Raw genomic sequence first — 19,968 nt, 5'->3', positions numbered from 1 at the left:
AAATCACGACATGAGTTCATAGCATTAGAATACATAACTATCCATACTGGAATTTTTGTGTCCAAGTCCTAACAGATTATCGCGAAATGGAGATAAATAACCACCATCACGTTAAAATGAAGATATATATAAAGGACAGTGGTCTTATTCTATTTATTGGCTCGTATGAGTGCCGTGCCACACCAGCACAAAGACAGCGTTTTCAATTCATTTTGGCGTAGCGATTGCGAAATATTTATTTTGTCCCTGAACTTGTATTTAATAAAATAATTAGCCTCTCCGCAAATAATCAAAATGTGTTACGGATGATTTCATAAGTTAAGAATTTAATTAGCTAGCCCAAATTATTGCCCGCACAAACAACAATTATCGTTATTATTGTTACACGTTCGTATTGTAAATATAATCACGTAGGTATTGATAGGCCAGCAATTATAATTATTGCTTTATTCCACTTAACCTACATACACATTTACCTCTATTATTTCAGTTTAAAATATCGCACGGTTAACAATTCTACATAATATATCTCTACTACCGAAAACATTCAACTTCTTTTTTGGTGCAGTTGTGTAAAAAATGAACCAGTTGGGTAGAGTTTAAGAAAAGCTTGTCCAAAAAATGATGTATAGGTACAATAATAAAGATTTTAAGTCCGCTTCAATACTTGACCGTGGGCTAGGTCGAAAGCCGGCGAGGTCGTAAAACCGATTGTATAAAATCTTGGAACACCTCCAAATCGGACAATAGCTGCATAGGAAATGTTATGGAACTTCGTTGGAAAGGATGTAGCATTTATTTTGCTAGCGTGAGGATTTTTATACTGAATGAATTTGAATGAGTTATTTTCGATACTAATATTTTAAAGAGGTAATTGTTTGTAGGGGGTAATCTCTGGAACTACTGAACCGATTTTGAAAATTCTTTCACCAGTAGAAAACTACATTATTCCTGAGTAGCATATTATGATATATATATTATATATATATATATATATATATATTTTATTTCAAAAAAATTAGAGCGAACCCGTGCGAAGCCGGGGAGGATAGCTAGTTTATTATAATTTATATTTATAAGGAGAACCGAATGCAATGTCTTCCTGTTAACAAGCTGTCAATTTTGCCACAGTCAATGCTGTTGCATGACAAATATCTGGATAATTTTCTGATCCATCAATCAGTCTTTACTCGTGCTTGAAGGAATTGGCTGAAGGAGTACTTATCATCGAATGTTTACGTATAGTATGAACGATCAATAAGGGTACTCACAATTTCAATTTCATTAGGGTTGGCGTTGGCAATTCGTTCTCGGCCGCGCTGCGCTCATTTTACCTAGAGCAAAAACACAATTGTTAATTTACTTGGACAATAAAATTGTAATGCACATTTTAAAATTAATAATATTTAAATTGTATTATTTTAAACGTATTTTTATATAATTGCGAGCAAACGAGTATGCGGGTCACCTGATGCTAACTGATTACCGCCGCCCATGAACATTTGATTTGTTTATCCGCCCCTTGAATAGCCCCATATTGTAGTTTCAATGAAATTTTAGCAGCTGGTTCTACAATTTGCGTAATACAATACATATACGTGGCATAGTCCTAGTGGACTTTGCCGCGGACCTTCAAAATTATGCAGCAGCTTTAAAAATATACAGCAAGTCCAAAACAATTAATAATAAGTACAACTACAATCTGAAAGTATAATCTATTAAGTAATCCGTTACAAGTTGGCATAGTTTTAGTACTCAAGTATTATCGAGGGTGTTATGCAAATGTTCAAAAAAACTGAATACATATTTAGAAGACATAAATCTTGCTGTATTATATTATGTGAATCGATAATTAAGTAATTATAACAGAATAATCAGCATAATAAGTTTACATCGAAAAGCGTGCAAGTAGGTATGTAACCAATGCAATAGAAAGGCAAGCTAGAAGGCATGAACTACAGCAAAGTTCGGTAATACTTAAACCGCCCGGTAGGGTTTTATTTGATTGTAACTACATATTTTTTCATTATAGAAATGCGTAATTCTAGGTATATTATGCAAAGATTATTATATTTCGTACTAGCTGATGCCCGCGACTTCGTCCGCGTGGAATTAGGTTTTTAAAAATCCTGTGGGAACTCTTTTATTTTCCGGGATAAAAGTAGCCTATGTCAATCTCCAGGTCTTTATCTATACCCATGCAAAAAATCGCGTCAATCCGTTCCACCGTTGCGACGTGATTAAAGGACAAACCAACAAAAACACACTTTCGCATTTATAATAAGAGTACTGATTAGAGTATAAGTCTGCGGCCCAGGTGGGAGCGGGTTCGTCCTGCAGGGCGGCCCGCGTGTAGAACAAGAAAGAACGAAAGGAAGAACAACAAAGAGAGAAATTGGAAGGAACACGGGTATCAAGCGGCATATATGGAGTATGGCATCTCACCCGCTGCAGGCCACGCAGGACGCAACCGCTCCCAGCTGGGCCGCAGACTTAGATTTAAGAGCCTCAATAGCTCAACCGGTAAAGGAGTGGACTGAAAACCGAAAGGTCGACGGTTCAAACCCCACCCGTTGCACTATTGTCGTTCCTACTTCTAGCACAAGCCTGACGCTTAGTTGGAGAGGAAAGGGGAATATTAGTCATTTAACATGGCTAATATTCTTTATAAAAAAATAATTAAAATATGTAGGGCACTATTTCATTGAAGGTCTCGTATATTTAAAGCAACGTGATGGCAACGTGTTACTTCTTAGAATCAATAAACGTTTACATCGCCACTATCAGCAACTCGTTTTGCACGACCTTGCACTGAATTAACTGGTCGCGAGTTTCTCACGATACTTTCTGCTGAGATAGTGCGCTAATTAAATACTAGCCGCTAATAATTTTTAAAGATCTCTTCGGACGGAAAAAGTACATGAGCGAGCTGAGTTCATACAACGTGAGAGGGCATAGGCAGACACAAATACCGCGGACGCTCTACGTAAGCAGCACAGCATGCAGGAGCAATACATACGTCACAGTGAATACCAGAACGATTTGAAGACAGACACTTAACTATTATGCTTAACTATCAACCTCTACGAAGACTATTTATATATTTTTATGGTTCCGTACCTCAGGAGGAAAAACGGAACCCTTATAGGATCACTTTGTTGTCTGTCTGTCAAGAAACCTACAGGATACTTCCCGTTGACCTAGAATCATGAAATTTGGCAGGTAGGTAGGTTTGATTAGCAACCTGGGCTCGATTACGGTAAAGTGACAACTACAGTGCAATGGTGTCAAGATTGCAATTACCACTGATGGGCCCACTCTCACTCACTTATTGGCTACAATGCCTTGTTGCAATAAAATCACAATAAATTCAGCCAATCACAACAGTTGCGATTGTAATCATGACTGATGCAAGTTTTCCGAAATCGACCTTCTGATTGGTCCTCAGTGGAAAGATACACTGAAGACCAATAAGTATAAGTCCCGCAAATTGCTATTGCGCTGGAACCATGTCTCATTAACATCGAAATGACGCCATTTGACGTATATTTAAGTAAAAATATACCATCAACTCGAAACGTCAGTCTAGTGCTGACGTCACTAAAATGGCGGCCTCGCGCATTAGCAATTTGCGTGACTATACCCACACTCCGCTCCGCTTCAGTGGAAAGATCCTTCGCTAAGCTATTACTGTGTATGCTTGGTCATTTGAATTAATGAAGCTATCTGCTTGCGGCCCAACGTGTAGCCGGGTGACCTTGCACTGCTTACTTATTTAATGAATTAATTACGCGTTTCTCACGTTACTATCGCTTGCTTATTTATCTACGCGTGTAATGTTAAATGTATACGTAGTACGTACTAATATTATAAATCAGAAAGTACGTCTGTCTTTTAATTAGTTTGTCTGTCTGTCAGTTCTTTACATCTCAAAATATACTCAACCGATTTCAACACAATTTGGCACGGAGATAGCTTGCATCTTTGAGACTGATAACTGTAGGATAGTTTTTATTCCGCAGAAATAATGAGTTCCCAAGGGATTTTGCTGACCAAGTTTTGCGCATCAGCTTTTATACTAATAGAAGAAGCAATAGAACTGATAAAAACTAGCAATATAATCTCTAGAATTGTTGACCTGCTTCATTGAACAAGTCTAATAATAATAATTAATTATTACATTCTCAACTTCCCTACTGCAGACTTGAATCAATGTAAATCACCCAATCCGCGGCAGTGTCATTCTAGAATCTAGATGATGTAAGGATTAACGATACCGCATAGGTACCTACATCCGAATCTGTTAAGGCATTTAGAAGGTATAGTGGAATAAAGAAACTCATGAAATACCTTCATGAACCCTGAAAACATTACACTCCTTTTTTTGGGCAGTCGTGTAAAAACAGTGGAATGATCCTGTCATAATGAAATAGCAGGAATAGCTACAACAGTAAATAGGTATCTAGAACTGTGCTACTATGTACTGTGGTAAACACGTGTGTAGGCTTGTTTGGCGAGTAGTTTTGACGACAACACCTGCCATAGGCTTGACCTGCATTTAAATAAAGAAAAAGTCCACATATACTTTTCGTTTCATGGTTTAAGGTTACATTTCATACGCGCTTCTCCATACAAACGAGGATTTCAAGGAGCGGATAAATAAATACCACAGACATTTGGTGATAAATTCCTAAATAGTCTGCAACTCCCTAACGTTTTCTCTGTTATAGCAAGGTTAGGGCAGCTATAATCACTTCCAATATTCGGTTATGTGACTTGCACTCGTTTGCTCACTATCTTTATATACAAACTAGCTTTTGCTCGTACGTCGTTCACGATTCATCCATACTAATACTATAAATGCGAAAGTGTGCCTGTCTGTCTGCCTGCTAGGTTTGCACGGCCGTTCAATCAATTTTGATGATATTGGGTACAGAGTTAGCTTACATCCCGGAAACTTTTTATCCCGGAAAATTAAGGAGTTCCCACGGTATTAAAAATACCTATATATTCACACGGACGAAGTCGCGGGCATCATCTAGTATTATACAATTTGTAGCCCTAAGGGATAGCACTCGTGGATAATATAGCTAGCTATCTATCGAAAGAGTGTCTGGCTGTCTTTCTGTCTACTCCATCCGTTTAACCGATTATGACGTTCGGCACACATATACATAGTTTGCAGCCCGGAAAAAGATATAAGCTACTTTGCCCCAGAAAGTCAAAAAGTTCCCACAGGATATTTAAAAAGTATTAAGTAATCCACACCGAAAAAGTCGCGGGCATCATCTATTAGGTATGGAGATAGTATGGATACTACAGACGATTATTGGTTACTTTTGATCCTCGAAATGCAAAGAGTTTGAGGTTTAAAAAAAAACGGAAACTTACGCGGACGAAGTCGTGGGCATCATCTAGTCAATAAAACGTCTACATCCGCATAACGACCCACTCTATAATACCTACATTTTATCTAACTATTTAATCATTTGACTTGTGATTAATTAAATAACAAAGTAATTTAAATAGAACGCCGATTAGACATAATTAATTATAGTACTACACCGAATATGACGGTTGGTTTGTTGATTACATCAGACAATGCGAACAGAAATAATAATTTTATTTATCTAGTTAACTATTTAACTAACTAATTATTATCGTGAAGTACACACTCGTATATTATATTTATGGCAGATTTTTTAAAAATGACCTCTATTCTGTGAAATAGTTTTTTTTGGGAGAAATTTTACAACTGTTAAATCATGAAATAATTTCAGTATTTTGGCGATTCAAAAATCTATTCTTAACACAGATAAATCTAGAGAATTCTCTGTGGTAAGTTCCTAAGTGTTCAAAAGTACCAGTAAAAGTTTATTTGAATAAAGAATATTTCTATTCTATTCAATAAGATAGTAGTGTGTAATTGCATTTTTAGTTGCTTCGATTCGGCTTTTGAAAAATTGTTTCAATGCGGTTATTATGGGCTAGGAATGCGGTTATTATTACTATTTCTTTTAAGTGAAAGGTTACATCTACATTTATAAGGAAAAACTAATCATATATAAGGAAAAGCTGACTGACTGACTGATCTATCAACGCACAGCTCAAACTACTGGACGGATCGGGCTGAAAGGCATGCAGATAGCTATTATGACGTATACATCCGCTAAGAAAGGATTTTTGACAATAAAACTCCTAAGAGGGTAAAAAAGGGATTTCAAAGTGCAGTCCCAGACGAAGTCGCGGGAAAAAGCTACGTTTTTCAATAAAATTTTCAAGAAATAAATAATTTAATAATTCAATGTACTTTTCCTATGTCCGATTAGTTTTTTGTACGCTGTATATACATAGTATATTTATAAGAGGTCTCAGAAACGTAAGATCATTTCCGCAATATTTTTCACATTTCTAGCACGTATATTTTCTGAGTATAGAAGAGTACGTGACAATTTCAACACACGAGAAAGAATGCAGCGAAATACTAGAATCACGCTCGTGCAATCCGGATCGAAATGCGTCGCAGATTCCGCTAGAACATCATTTTTCAAAACTGGGTCACGTTCGTCTTATGAGAGAGCTATTTTAAGGCGAAGAAGTCTTCATTCATTTCATGTTTGTAACGAGTACCTACCTACTTGAATTTAAAACTTTACACAAACATTTAAAATGAGGAACGTGTCCAGGAAATGTCGACTTACACAAACATTTAAAACGAGGAACGTGTCCAGGGAATGTCGACTTACACAAACATTTAAAATGAGGAACGTGTCCAGGGAATGTCGACTTACACAAACATTTAAAATGAGGAACGTGTCCAGGGAATGTCGACTTACACAACCATTTAAAATGAGGACTGACGAAAGAAAGGTGAGAATGGGACCAGGTCAAAAAGTTTTTGAGTGCACTCCGAAATATATCCTGTAGAATCCGATACATTAGGTCTCACAGACGCGTCCGCGGCCTATCGCCTGTCTCATAACTTCTAAACACAAATACAGGTGTAGATAAAGGGAATTTTAACTTACCAGCGCTGCTCTTGCGATGTAGTCAGATCGCGATCACCGATCCATCGAGGTGACGCTTGCGTCGGCGCCACTTCGGACGCGCGTACGCACACACACACACTGTCACTGTTCACTGAACACACACTGACACTACGCGCCACTTGCACACACTACGGCGAGGCTGCCTCGCGCACACACACACCTTGCTCACTTAACACCTGCAACAAGAAAAAAATTAAGTTAGTTACGTTTAAATCCATACTAATATTATAAATGCGAAAGTGTGTCTACTAGAGGTGACCAATTTATTTATTAACCTGTTAATTTAACACATATTAAAGTTTGTTGATTAACTGCGATACTAAAACTTAACAATTTCAATAAAAAAATATTATTAAATCAAAAAATACAAATTATTATAGTTAGGACCTATACCTACGTTCTAAGTAGCTGCAGTAGGTACTTAAGTAGGTAGCGCGAAGATTCCAGGAAATTAAATTTCGAAGGGGGCGCGCGGTGCAAAATGCGCGCGCGACGACATTATACCTACCGATTGCGACTGATTACGTCATGCGCTAAAAATACCGATGCATTGAATATGGTTAAAAATAGCAAGTCAACTAATGTTAAATAGCACCACATCGATATGATGATAAATTTAGCATATCAAATGATTTTGTTGTTCCCATCGAATACCTACGAAGTGTTAATAAATAAGTTAAATAATTTTGTTGTTTTTGTCGATGCTTTGATTTGATACATAAATAATACAATAGTCGAAATTTTTGTTATTTCTGTTTATTACCGATACTGTTCGATTAACGATAGTGCGCGTTCATAGACTTTTTGCTAGTTTATTTTTTCGGGTAATTTGATGGTGTAGTTTGTTTTGCTCACTTCGTTGTCTGTCCGTCCGTCTGTCTGTCTGTGCGTCCGTCCGTCCGTCTGTCTGTGCGTCCGTCCGTCCGTCTGTCTGTGCGTCCATCCGTCCGTCTGTCTGTGCGTCCGTCTGTCTGTCTGTCTGTCAAGAAACCTACAGGGTACTTCCCATGGACCTTGAATCATGAATTTATCAGGTAGGTAGGTACCTAGGTTTTATAGCACACGCAAGGGGGAAAATTTGAAAACCGTAATTTCTGGTCACGTCATCATCATCATCATCATCATCAACCGATAGACGTCCACTGCTGGACATAAGTCTCTTGGAGTGACTTCCACTCCACACGTCACGGTCTTGCGGCGCCTGAATCCAGCGGCTCCCTGCGACTCGTTTGGTTACATCACCAAAAATAAATTGAAATGTATTCATGAAAGTAGTGTTTTCAATTTTCAAAGTAAGATGAAATCAAGTGGGGTAGGTATCGTGTTTTTTTTTTGTCAGTGTTATATTTTTAACGTGTTTATTTATCAATAAATTTTAATAACAATTATTGATATTATATTATGTAAGTTTAAGGTGACGCAGGACGCTCGACCAAACCTATTTGCTTTTCACTTGACATTGTATGAGAAAGGTGAGAGGCACGATGATTTTCAGCGAAATCAAGGGTTTAGGAAAAGTATTTTTGAGAAAAAACTACTGAGTTTATGTTTGCAAAGTATAGTTATTTCAACTAATGAATAAATAAACTATGTCTAATGTTAAATTTCTTTAGAATTTTCATACTCCTAATCTTACTTATTTACGCCCAAAGTTGTCATAAATTTAGTGTTAAAATATGAATCTCTTGAGGCTCGTAACTTTAAAATCAATATTATTTTCAATGTTTGATATATCAACAAACCTAGATAATGACGAGATAAATCGACTTAATACTTAGTTTTGAGCGTACAATATCAAATAATGTAGTAATTACCCTCCTACGTTTGTATGAAGAAAGCTCCGTCCTGAGCCCTCTTAACAGTATTTGACACCACTAGTGTCTACATGTCTGTCGGCTAGCTTTTCACGGCCCAATCGTTTAACCGATAATGATGAAATTTGGTACACAGTTAGCTTACATGCCGGGGAAGGATACTTTTTATCCCGGAAAATCAACGAGTTCACACGGGATTTTTAAAATCCCAAATCCACGCGGACGAAGTCGCGGCCGTCATCTGGTAAATAAAATGTACGTACACATGGATTAATGGTAGTTTATTTCTATAAAAGAGCGTATACTATGACTTTGCCCAGGCGTAAGACAGCTGAAACGAGACATTTTGTCTACTAAAGTCTGAGTAGAGTGCGTTCAATAGATTTAGCATTTAGGTATGATTCCGAACCACGCTGCACGCAGCAGCGCTGCCGCAACAGTGCTGTCACCAGCTGCCACAGTCCTGTCGCGGGCACTACTGGTCCCCAAACAACACATTTTGTGTTTAAATTTGAAGTAATTACGTTCAGTAATTCAGAAGTTATAAGGCTTTTGATAGACAGACAGACGGACAAGTGCAATTTCACTCAAGTAGACTCAGAGACCTCGCTTCGATCGGTCAAATATTCGGTGCATTTAATTTGGCTGAGGTAGCAACAACGCTGTCACGGCCTCGTTAGGGCGATTACGCTCTTCATCCAGAATCCGTAAAAATACATTCCGAAGTAGTCGTAGAACTATTTGTATGGTAGCTTACGCACTAGCTCCGACTTCCGTCATCCGAGATCTCTCCGTCATCCGTGACAACATCTTAGATGTGCTTCGGATTCAAATCGGACGTATGACTATCATGTAGATGTGTTAAAGAAGTCCTCTGAATAGCTTGGATTTGGATCAGAGATCGGATTAGTGCGTAATCAATATCCAAGTTCGGTACGAGTTTTTTATATCCGTATTTTCACGGACTCGGATCGGATGAGTGCGTAACCACTCTTACGCTAACGGTGCGAGATGTAAGCAAGCATGCCACGTCATGATAACCGCTTCGCTGAATGTGGTTTGTTGATTAATAGTCGCGCCGTAAATATTATATCCGTTATGGCTCTTTGAAGCGGAGGCTGCGGAGAGCATTCAAATGAGACAGATAAAAGCGTAATAAAACCGTCAAAGCGCCAAAATCGAACAATTTTTAGTATCATCCCTAGCTATCTAGCTATCCTAGCTATTGCCTTCGTTATTGCGAATAAAAATTAAAATTTTATATTTTTGAAATGTCGATAAGATTACTTGAGTTTTGACTTAAATAACTGTGATGCAAACTTTTTTTTAAACAAAAAAAAGAGAGCAGGCGGGTCACCTGATGTTGAGTGATTACCGCCGCGCATGAACATTTGCAGCAGCAGAGGAACCGCCAATGCGTTGGCGGCCTTTCAGGATTTTTTTGGTCCGCCCCTTGAATAACCCCATGTTGTATAATGCGTACAAAATGACCCTTTGATTTTCCGGGATTAAATCTCCGGCCATCTCCGGGATGCATACTATCTCTGTGCCTTACTTCAAGCGGTTCAACGGATTGGCCGTGAAAGGTACCTAACAGACAGACACACATCCGCAATTATAATAATTTAAATAATAGTATGGATCTTAAGGCATTTTATGATTTATCGTACTAAGACCTAGACCCACATTCATTCATATTATATTCATGTATACACAAGTCGAGAAGTAACGTTCAGAAGCACTCGCAAAGATTATTTTTATAGCATTGTGCGGCCCGGCGTAATATTTTACGGACCATAAACCGAGCTGAAGACATTGTAGCTCTATGTAGTATGATAGCGTGTTAGGAACCTCGCTTCTATTGATTTAACATTGTCTTTTACAGTTAATCGCTTTTTATATTCGGCAGTATTAGCTTTTATAAATCCATATTTTTTGCAGGTAACCGCTTTTTAAAAATAATACAGCAGTATAGTATTTAATTAATTAAATATCACTTGCTTTAACGGTGAAGGAAAACATCGTGAGGAAACCTGCATGCCTGAGAGTTCTCCATAATGTTCTCAAATGTGTGTGAAGTCTACCAATCCGCACATGGCCAGCGTGGTAGACTATGGCCAAAACCCTTCTCACTCTGAGAGGAGACCCGTGTTCTGTAGTGAGCCGGTGATGGGTTGATCATGATGATGATGATGATAGTAATAAAGGCATAATGAACGATTTATAAGTAGGTAATCAACGGAATGTAAAACATATACGTGAACGGTATGTGTTCAACTAAACTTTCCTCCGCAAACGCAAACTCCGCGTGTACAAAAAGCCAAGTAGAGTTGTATGAATTTCCACAAAAAGCATACAGACAAGTCCGCACAATGTAGCGACCAGTTCCGGGGAACTTTTAATTGAAAGAGCCTTTGATCGTTACCGGTACGAGGTGCACCCTTTGTTGTAAAAAGTGCATTCTTTCATAGAGGTGAGGGTGACACTCGAAAATACCATATTATAGTTTTTTATAAACTAATAGACTTGATGATGCCCGCGACTTCATCCGCTTTTTCCGTCGGTTCTTTTAAAATCCCATGAGAACTTCTTTGATTTTCCGATATAAAATTTACCTATTCCTTCTCAGGGATACAAGCTATCTTTGTAGCTTTCGTCTAGTTAAACAGATGGGCCATGAAAAAGTTATAGTCAAACGGACAGGCAGACAGGTAGGCAGACACATTTTTGCCTTTATATTTATAATAAATATGTAGCAGGTATGGAACAATGACAAACTAAATAAACAAGATTTTCAATATCTAACTTTCACAACACTATGTATTTAGGAAGTTTTTTTAGTGTATATCATCAAATAGAATAAATATTTAAAAAATCGACTGTAAGATAACACCGATATAAAAAACCGACTATAACTAGCCAAAAAGTAATATAATTAAAAGAGTATATTTTCAAATTAACGATACACGATACACATCTATCGCGGTCGGTAAAGTAAGAGAAACTAACATTTAGCTTCAATTAAAAGATAAATGGAACAGATAATAATTATACCGTCGCGTCGTGCGGTTATCACATCAAATTGCGAAACATCTTGTACAAGAAAAGAGACCGTCCACAATTTGATCTACTCGTACAAACAATAAGCAATGTAACTTTATTTAAGTTTAGAGAAAGTCCCGGTCGTTCCTTCATCACTGAAGATCGTGGCCCTCCTGGCAAGATCCCAGTCTCGATTGGATAAGCTGTTTTCATTATCTACTGTCGGTGGCCATGTTAGCGATAGGGTAGAACTGCCACGAATTGGACTGCTTCAGTTGGTCAGCCCATCTTGTTGGTGAGCGGCCTCTCCTCTTCTGCCCTCAATGTTGTCCAAGGACGCCCTCCCGCGATTCGGCCCATATACCCGAGAGGTTGGTGGGGCCATGGGAGGTGGAGGGTTGCTCTCAATGTTGTCCGTAACAAGCAGCTTCTCTATGCTTGTTATTCCCACGCCACATGATGTGCCCGAAATAAGAGAGCAGCCGTTGGTAACAAATAGAGGAAAGTCGAGTAAATAATGTATATATTTGTCTTAAAAATAAAATAATCTTTTAACGGTTGTACAAATTTTCCTCAAATCAAGTATATCAGTAGATCAATCGTATCGCCACGAGAAAATCCACCTCATTATAATAAAACGCGTTGAAATCGGTCCAGCCAATTGAGACGTACAAAGCGACAATCAGTCAACAAGTCAGGTGTTAAAAAAACTTCAATAGGTTAACTTCAAACCTAATCTGCCCCCCAATTGTGTAAGAATAACCATTTCATGGCTATCGCAATCGTCAAGAAATTCTGCCCTTTGATTGGTTGATTCGCTGTTTACATTTTTTCACAGCCAATCAAAGGGCAGACAGAATTCATGACGATTGCGATAGCCATGAAATGGTTATTCTTACACAATTGGGGGACTGGTTACTTTACCTAGCAACTCATTCTACAAGTATAATGCATCATCACTTATTATTATCAAATCAGATAAAATATAAACAATGTACCTCTACCTACACATCAACAAAGGTACTAACTAATACTGGTGTAGTATTATACTACATACAATACATACTCGTGATAGGTACGTTATCAAGTTGGCGAGCGGCAACCATGAACGGTTTCGAAACTCAGTGACTAGTTGAGGTCGTCGAACTATCGATTGCAAGGGCACTTGCGCGACTCGTGGACTTATTGTAACTCCGAGAATTGAGAACGTGACATCCGTTATCATTTTTTGTGAATTAAACGGTTGCTTCGGCGAACTATTCGAAGAGACTTGAATAGAGAAAGCGACTAAACAAGACAGATTAGAAAGTACGGCAAATTCGTGCGTGAAAAGTATCGTGGGTAATTGTTAAGTCACGTTGATACTCTACAATTGTACGAGTTATATTGTAAGCAATCAATTTGACAAATCAATTAAATGTACAGAGAGCTACTTAAATTTGGGATAACAACATCTCAACATCATCAACAAAAGGTGTTTTTTTAAAGACCTTCACAAAGAGAAAGTACGAATAGTAAGAGAATCAAAGTGTACACGTGTCTGTCAACTTTATGAAAAAGGGGCCGATAACTTCTGAAACAAAAAAGTTAGAAAACTGACAGAACTACAAAGCAGGACAATAATAGAATATGATAGAAAGTAATATGTGTATGTGGGTAGGTGCATTCAGAAATTACTATCGCAGCTGCGGTTTCTGCCGTGTTGAACTTGACCCGGTTATCGATGCCTCAACATTTTTAATAAATTACCATACATTGTAATCTATGACCATCAATATTAAATCTAAATATAAAAGGAAAAAGCGACTGGCTGACTGATTTATCAACGCACAGCTAAAATTAATGGACGGATCAGCCTGAAAGGCATACAGATAGCTATTATGACGTAGAACGATTTATAAAAATTAAACCCCTAAGGGGGTAAAATACGGGTTTGCAATTTGTGTAGTCCACGCGGACAAAGTCGCGACAATAAGCTAGTATGGATATAAAACTGTATGTCTACAGCAATCGGAGTCTTGAAAGTCGTTCACTAGCGCGAATCAGAGTGACGGCAAGTCATTCTACGCAGCCACGCAATCAATACGTTATTGATTGGAACGGTAATCCCGCTCCAATCAGTGATACGTCACATCTTCCTTTGATTAAGGACAAGAGTATTTACTTGTTTAAACTTAAGTCAGGTTGGGTGATTGGGTCCCCTAGCTGTTTAATGTTTCTTAAGAATAATCAGGACCTTTGTTTTCCCAAGAAAAAATAAATTATAATAAGTACTTAATACGAGAATATCCATCTCAAAAATGCAAGCTGTCTTATCAGATCAGCGGCTGAGGCACAGGCAGCATTCGGAGGTAAATACTAGTGGCTCACCTCGACTTCGCCTGAATTACATACCTACATTCGTGTCTATATACCTACTCGTCCTAATAGCCTTTTTTCCCGCTGGTAAATATGCAGTTACGCATCCCGCACAAGGGCGGGTATATAGGACCCACTGGCAATTTTTTAACCGCCGTCAGCATACTCATTAAAAACCCAGCGGTACCATCCGCGTCAAATACTTATAAGGCGTCTCAGAATCCCGGATATCGGAAGCGACTGAGACGTCCTGACGTTCAACCGGCACAGATTTACAACCAGTACTTAGGGCGGGAGAAGGTGAGCATAGTGCCTCCTTCTTCTCCCCTGTCTTCTTCTGCGAAGCGAGTGGGCATCAGCGTCTAGCTCTCGTTCCCGCTCCGCAGCCTCCTTCAGTGATATGACTCGTCCCAATAGCCTACGTCCGTCTGAATTAACGTACCTATCTATATTTCAAAATGGTGAAAGAAGTTTCCGGAGATTACCTTCCCAATACACACAAAAACACTAAATTCGCACTCTTTATTTTATAATACATGGTAGTACGAAGCATTGAAATGGATAAATAAACAGTCAGAATGTTCAAGCCCAATATTCATCATAATACGTACAAATTAGACAACAATCCGCGTTAAACACGCCAAAGAGAGGGGGGCTTGCAAAGTTATAATGAAATTCAGAAGCAATAAAACTTCATTCTCTCACCCCTGGATGTACCTACATTCCTGTAGGGTTGCCAGTCGCCACTCGTCTTTGCGGGATCCGTGAAAATGTAAATTTAATGGCGACTAAATAGATTCAAATTGTTACAACGGAGTCGAGATGTCTCGAGTCCTTATTGTTTTCTCTTACTTTTTTTTGTTTTTTATGACCAGTGTGAAATACTTACTTATTATGTGTGTAATGGAGATTTGCATTTACAACGACATTTCGGTCGATATTTGTATTTCTATAATAATTAATGACCCCGATACCTGTCTCATCATCATCATCATCATGATCAACCCATCATCGGCTCACTACAGAGCATGGGTTTCCTCTCAGAGTGAGAAGGGTTTTGGCCATAGTCTACTACGCTGGCCATGTGCGGATTGGTAGACTTCACACACCTTTGAGAACAATATGAAGAACTCTTAGGCATGCAGTTTTCTTCACGATGTTTTTCTTCACCGTTAAAGCAAGTGATAATTAATTAAAACGCACATAAGAGGTGCGTGCCCGGGATCGAACCCCCGACCTCCGATTAGAAGGCGGACGTCCTAACCACTAGGCTATCACAGCTTACTTACCTCTCTCTACCTGTTTGTAAAGTTTTACACATAGACACACATAAACAGGCCACAGTTAAATGTCAAACACGACTCCTAGATGTTGTAACTATTACTCGTAATGCGAAGAACCGTAGGGCGATTGTCTAAAACCTGCATCAATCATTATTACAATCTCAATTGTTCTGATTGGCTGAATTTATGCGATTCTTGTTGCAACAATGCATTGTGGCCAATAGTGAGCGAGCATTAACCAATCAGAGATGATTGCGATCGTGACATTGTAGCTGTCAAACAACCGCGGTAGGGCCACAGCTTTACGAAGGCGTCTTTCAAATTTCAAAACCGAGTGTAGGAGCCGCACTCATGCAGTCGCGCACCTCCCGTGTCTTCGCTGCATTATATCGCAATTCTATTGTAATTCAAACAAATCGTAGCCATACATGCTCACGCACGTTGAAACCGACGCATCGCGCAACGTCCCAACGTACTGTTGCGTCGCGCTTTGTGTATATTATATGCGTTTAAAAGTACGTATAAATATTTTGAGTTTGAAAGGTTTTGAGAGGGCTGTTTGCGCCAAGCGTGTTGGTCAGTTTGAGATCGATTCCATTCAATTCCCAAAAAATAGGACAGGAAAGGATTCTGAGTAGCAGTAGTTTCACAGTATTATAACAAACCGCCACCCCTAAAATTCACAAAGTAGAGTTATGTGCAACCAGACAGGCGCAAACTTATACAAAGACGGGCAAGCTTCCATTAAATCTTTCGCAACTAAGTCCCCGGCCCCGCCGAGACCTGTATGTTGTTTTACTTACAGAACAAGATCCTACGGCAGCCAGACTTTCCTTATTTTTTGAGAAACAAACTTTGTGGAATACAGCTGTTAGTGCTAGTGTGTAATACTAACTTACGCATATCTGCTTGTACTTGTATATCTTGTACCTGGGCCAATTTATAGGAATCAGCTACTGAATGTACCTATTTTTAAAAAAATACTCACTTTTCTTGAAGTCTGACTGCTGATTTTCATATACAATGGTCTACAGATTATTGCTAAAATTAATATTCTATACGGCCAAACACTTCCAGTCGGGGGTAATTTCCGCCAGACGCTTTAAAGCTCGCAAAAATATCATAATATGTAGTTTATGTTAATTCGTCCGAGTCGCAATTTTTATATTATGATACTCAGGAAATAAACATAAAAGTCAGCACTCAGACATTAAGAAAAGTGAGTAATCATTTTACGTGCCTTTAGCAACTGAAATATTTAAATTGGCTTGATCTACAAGCTAGCAAATATTCCTACATTAAAAGTACGCACCAGCACTACTCTATTCCACACATTTAGTTTCTCAGAAAAAAAGGAACGTCTGGCGGCAGTGGGATCTTGAACCATTACTCGTACTTCTGAATATTAGATACTCCACTGTGACTTACCTACTGCATAAAGAGAATGTCAACTACTGTAAGTTCAAATGTTAACCAGCTTGTTTCTCATGTTTTACGAAAGGTAAGGTTTATTAGGTAGGAGGGACGTGTAGCCTATTTGTGACAACGTATATCAATCGACCGCGATCGTTAAGCAACATTAATCCAAGTCGGTAACTGGATGAACGATCAACTTTGGAGATCTGAATTTGGTCTTCATTTACATCCGCTAATAACTGTAGGTACAGTAGCCGCAAGAAATATTGTACATCTACCTTTATAAAGAGATTTTGGCTTCGTAGAGCGTTGTCGCTGTCACTCATACCTATGTGACGTTTTGTCGGGCCTCTTTCTAATAGAGAGAGAGCCAGCGCGTGCTAGACCTTCCTTATTTTATCAAAGCTGAAAGTTTATCTGCATATTGTCCCCAACACTGGGACGAATGTTTGTTTGGATCATAGTGCGAGATAACAGGTAGATAATAAAGGTGTAAAAAATCTTACGTCAAAGTATAAAGTCTAATTTTTTTACATTTCTTCAGAGTAGTATTAGTAATCAAGTCATGCATCTTTTTATCCCGGAAAAGCGAATAGTTCCCACGAAATTTTGAAAAGCCTAAATCCACACGGACCAAGTCGCGGGCCTCATTTAGTCTTGTATAATAACGATATGCACAATGGCAGTCACCCCTGACATTCGGCGACATGAAGTTGAACGGACGAACGCCGAACTTAAACAAAGCGGACCAACTTCCATTAAAATCTTTGGCAACTTTGTTCGCGTACCCCGAACCCCGCTGACTGCTGTGTTGTCTATTTGTTGCATTACTATCTAGATAGTACGCGACAGGTCGAGGTAGCAAAATTTATAAAAGGAAAAGCTGACTGACTGACAGACTGATCTATCAACGCACAGCTCAAACCACTGGATAGATCGGGCTGAAATTTTGCATGCAGGTATTATGACGTAGGCCAGGAAATCATTTTTAAAAATTCAACACCTAAAGGAGTAAACTAGGGGTTCGACATTTGTGTAGTCCACGCGGCTGAAGTCGCGGGAATAAGCTAGTAAATTGAGCTGCAATTTTGCATGCAGAAAGCTGTTATGATATAGGCATCGGATAAGAAAGGATTTTTAAAAATTCAACACCTATAGGGTTAAAATAGGGGTTCGAAATTTGTGTAGTCCACGCGGACGAAGTCGCGGGAATAACCTAGTAAATCATAAAATGTTTGAGATATAGGTGAATATAACATAAAACCGGCTGGACTCAAGTGATTAGTCGAATAGTCAGTAGTCCACTCACGATAGTTTAAACGCTAATAACCTTTTACCAATGGCTATTATTTACAAAATATTAGTTAATAATAGATAAGTAGAGCTATTAAATTTTAAAGGTTCATAGTAATAATTGTGTACTATTATATAAGTAAGACGTAATGGGCTCATCGAATTGCTCAATAAATTATGATTATGACTAATAAATTACGGTATCGACCTATGTTTACTCAATACTGTAATGACCCTTTGTGATAGAATAAATTCGGTAACATCAATAATAGCACTTAGGTACTATAGAGACGCCAATATCCTAATAGTAATAAAATGTACATAATATTATTTTACTAGCTGATACCCGCGACTTCATCCGCGTGGAATTAGGTTTTTAAAAATCTGTTTAAAAAAAACCCGTAGGAACTCTTTGATTACCCGAGATAAAAAGTAGATAAAAAGATAAATGTCACTCTCCAGGTCCTTATCTTTACCCATGCAAAAAATTACGTCAATCCGTTGCACCGTTGCGACGGAAAGACAAACCAACAAACAAACACACTTTCGCATTTATAGTAAGGGTAGTGATTAAAACCCTCAGTAAATAACGTCATCTGGGCACGTAGCCAAACATAGCTATGCGATAACCACAAGTTGGATTGAGTAACTACATCTTCAAAGCTTTGAGGCTTTCTTGGTACATAAATTATAACTTAACAACGACGTATAACATCTATCTACTGCATATTATTCGGTACTAGCTGGTCCGCATCATTAGGGTGAAATTTGATAGGTATACCTAAATATCTCCAGTAGGTACTGAGAAGTACACAGGGTAAATACTTGTTATCCCAGAAAATCAAAGAGTTCCCTTGGGATTTTTAAAACCTAAAGCCACGTGGGCGGAGTCACAGGCATCATCTAGTCAACAAATACACAAAACCAAAAAATATCGTACAAGTCGAGAAGTAATTAATATAATAGTAAAGTCCGCGAAAGGTTGAGATGGCAATCGGGGTATGACGCGGGGAAACGCCCCGCACACCCACACGTCACCCGTTACTCACCCGCACCAGGCTAGCGCGGGGGCTGTGCCGGTGTGCGGGTCGTTCCCTCCCCGATTGCCATCTCGACCTGTCGCGTACTATACATTACTCTCAATTGTGTACACAAAATAAAGATTAATGAAGGTAGGTAGCTAAAGTTCTGAAAACTCTCCATTGTTGTTGGCGTAGGTTTAACATTGCGAAAAACAAAAGTTAAAACTTTACATAAAGCAAAATCGCAGAAACTTTATAATATTTAAGCAAAGCTTTTCTAATACTTTCATGTTCTCGTAAACAAACTTTTTGTTGAATGTACTTACTTGTTAATTACATTAAAAGCGTGTACTTTTAGATCAACTACTTGTCTTTGAATTTTCGAAAAGAGTAGCGCTTGTGAATTCAATTTTATTACTTATTTATTTATAACTACTTTGTTGGTTTGTCCTTCTTTGGAACTTTCAAGTCAAAGAGTGAATAGACATCTTCTCTACGCAAGCGCGCTCAATTTTAGGCTGCATCATCACTTACCAGCAGGTCTGATTGCAGCCAAGCGCTAGTCTATAACTTTAGAAAAAATCCACCAAAAAGAAAAGTATAAAGAAATTCGCCTAATATTATAGGTATTACAGTGTAAAAAATTCGTATGTAACAGGAACGGGGAAAACAAACTACAAGTTCATACGCC

The 19,968-nt window shown here is 38.5% G+C and overlaps 1 protein-coding gene across 3 annotated transcripts in view; it reads right to left on the bottom strand.

Moving 5' to 3' along the window:
• The window catches only part of CtBP (C-terminal binding protein), a 117,483-nt gene that overhangs the window by 16,533 nt on the left and 80,982 nt on the right, over nt 1–19,968 (bottom strand). For all 3 annotated transcript variants that reach the window (XM_034981356.2, XM_034981357.2, XM_069506973.1), the window contains exons 3-4: nt 7,029–7,225; nt 1,272–1,334 (exon numbers count right to left, since the gene is read on the bottom strand). The gene's annotated coding sequence lies outside the window, so the exon portion shown is untranslated. The remainder of the gene's footprint in view (nt 1–1,271; nt 1,335–7,028; nt 7,226–19,968) is intronic.

This window comes from Maniola hyperantus, chromosome 24 (assembly GCF_902806685.2).
Source record: "Maniola hyperantus chromosome 24, iAphHyp1.2, whole genome shotgun sequence".
Taxonomy (NCBI): domain Eukaryota; kingdom Metazoa; phylum Arthropoda; class Insecta; order Lepidoptera; family Nymphalidae; genus Maniola; species Maniola hyperantus.
The sequence above is the reverse complement of the archived record's forward strand: the minus strand, read 5'-3'. Positions and strand labels throughout refer to the sequence as shown.